This window comes from Condylura cristata, unplaced genomic scaffold, assembly GCF_000260355.1.
Source record: "Condylura cristata isolate star-nosed mole 26May11 unplaced genomic scaffold, ConCri1.0 scaffold00021, whole genome shotgun sequence".
NCBI classification, from domain to species: Eukaryota; Metazoa; Chordata; class Mammalia; order Eulipotyphla; family Talpidae; genus Condylura; species Condylura cristata.
Window position 1 is genome coordinate 81,131 of NW_004567122.1, and position 2,647 is coordinate 83,777.

A 2,647-nucleotide genomic window follows, 5' to 3' on the forward strand; every position below is an offset into this window, starting at 1 on the left:
TCTCTCCCTCAGAGTCTCCCCCAGACTCGCCCTCCAGACTCTCCCTCTGACTCTCCTTAGAGTTCAGTTGTGTGTCTTGTTTCCTCCAAACATGACTCCCCATGCGCCTCCCCCTGAGAGTTGCTTTATTGTCACTGGTTTCCTCAGAAACACTGTTGCTACCTGACTTGCCCCATCTTGGCCCTGTAGACTCTTCTCCCGGAAACGCCTCCATTTCCTCACTGCGTTGCTCCCGTTTACAGCCCCCTCGGGACTCTGCTCCATGCCTTCCCCTCCCAGCGCGCTGCCCGGACTTCTCTCCTCAGACACATTCCGTGACCTGCTTCCCTGAGTTTGGCTGGAGTCCTGCGGCTCCACCAGTGAAGATGGCTCCACCATCTTCCCCACCCCAGGAGAACGATGGGCCCGCCTGCCAGCGTGGCGCCCACACGGCCGGGAGGTTCGAGGCGCAGAGGGATGGCGGCTTCTAGAGGGCTGTGTTGAGGGGCCCCCCGGGCCCCCAGGCCGCAGTGTGACCAGAAGTTCCCGGAAACGGGACGCGGTTCTGCCGGGACAGGCCGCTCCATTATTCTGGGGTGAAGGCACCACAGGGGTGGGACCTGCAGTGGGGGTCCCCGCAGCCCCACGTACGCCGCCAGGGACGAGGCCTCCACTCGTCCCCCAGGACAGGGGGACCCGAGTGGCGGCCACCGGCACGGGCCAGGACGCAGCCGCCCGCCAACCCGCCCCTGCTTCCTCGCGGGTCCGTGCTCTGCACCGCTCCCCCACGACCGCTGACCAGGACAGCGCTGCTGGTCAGCTCTGAGGACCGCAGGCTCTGCCTGTGGACTCACCGCGTGGGCACATTTTTGACTTGCGGGGTTCTCGGGGCTCCCACAGAGGATTCTCACACCAAGGCCGAGCCCTCACCAGCGACAGCGGCAGAGGCAGGGCCGGCTAGTGCCCAGTGCAGAGGGCAGAGCCGTCTGGCCCATGCGGATGCCGCTGCGGCTGCCCAGGGCCAGAGCCGCCCCCGTCTCCTCGCGCGCTCCTGTGTGTCCAGCAGTGAGGCAGGCACGTGGCCAGGGGCGTTACACTGAGGGCCCAGCACCCTCGCTCCATGTCCCCGCGTTGCCCTGGGCGTCGGCCGTTGGGGGCTGCGGTCACCCGCCTCTGCCCGGCGCCAGGGTGAGTCGTCGGCTGCGTTTCTGCGCTTGTTTGCGCCGGAAACCAAGCGGCAGCCGGAATGAAGAGGACTGTTCACTCGTGACAGACACGGACACACGGGCGCCTCAAAGCCAGAATCACGAGATGGGGTCGCAGCCAGCTGTGCTCGCAGCGGGCCGGGCCGCCCCGGAGCCGGGCTGGCCCTGGGCGGCGGCGGCTTGGAGTCCCCCTCCCTCCCGACGGGAAGTGGGACGGCCGCCACGTCCAGGCCGCTCCTGGGTGAACCCTGGGAACACGAGGTCAGCAGGCCTGAGGCGCGCTGAGGCCACCGCAGCCCAGAGGGCCAGAGAGGCCCAAGGAAAGGCCTGCGGCCCCCACTGACGCCGCCGCTCCCCGCAGGGCCCCTGGGCCAGAGGCTCCCGCCACTCGGCACGTGCAGGGTGCGCCGCGAAAGCAGCGGTCTTCTCTGGTGAGGTGACCTCTTCCGCCGAGACACCTCAGCGCTGGCTGGGCAAGCGGCGGTGAGCTGGGCCGTCCCTCCCCGAGGGGCCCCCGAGTGGCAGTGGGGCTGTCCCCCAGCCGCGGTGTGGGAGGGCGGCACGGGGTTCTGTACTCATGGCCACGAGTGTGGGCAAGAGCGGTAACACCTGCTGACGTGCGCGGCCTGGCGCGAGCGGGAGTGGACGGCAGGCTGGACGAGGCACAGACGAGTCGCGGCCTGGACGGCTCCGCGGGGCTGCCGCTGCGGTGAGTGGGGCCCCAGGGTGTCCGCGCTGCTGCACGGCCGCAGGGAGGAGGCCCTCAGGCTGGGGGTGCCGGGGCGCCATCAGGGCCAGGCTGCGGCCACACCCGCCGCGGGAGCCGCCCTCCTCGCGCCAGGCCTGGGCCTAAGGTGGAGGGCAGAAAGGGCCAGTGCCGCTGCGGCCCTGTGTGCGCCCGCGGCTGGAGCCGCCGTCCACCTGCCTCCCGGCGCCGGGTCCTCCGCAGCTCCCAGGGGCGGGGCCTGGAACAGCCTGGAGAGAACGGGGGTCTGCGCTGGGCTCCGCGCCGCGCAAGCGGCACCGCGAAGGTCCCACATGTCCCAGCGCATCAGCGCGTGACCAGGCCGGCGCCCCCCCCCAGGGCAGGCGGGGCTGAGCAGGCCGAGGGCCGTGGCCGCCTGCACGGTGGGGGCGGCTCTGGGTCCCGGGCGGGAAGCGCACGTGCGGGGCACAGGCAGCAGAGCGTCGCCTCAGCAGGTGTCTGTCGCCTCGGAGAAGCCTGCCCCTCCCCCCCACCTGTGAACTCACCTCTGGCGGGGGCAGCCGCCGCCCACCTGCGCGGGTCCAGGTCCTCCGCGATGGCCGCAGAATCTGAGAACTGGGGGGAGCACGAGCGGCGGCTCCCGGCCCCTCACACGGCATCTTCAGCAAGGCCCGGTCAGGTCTGGGCCACAGAGCGGGCAGCTGACGCGCCCGCGGGGGAGACGGGCCGGCCGGGCCAGGGCAGAGGCCAGCGGGCG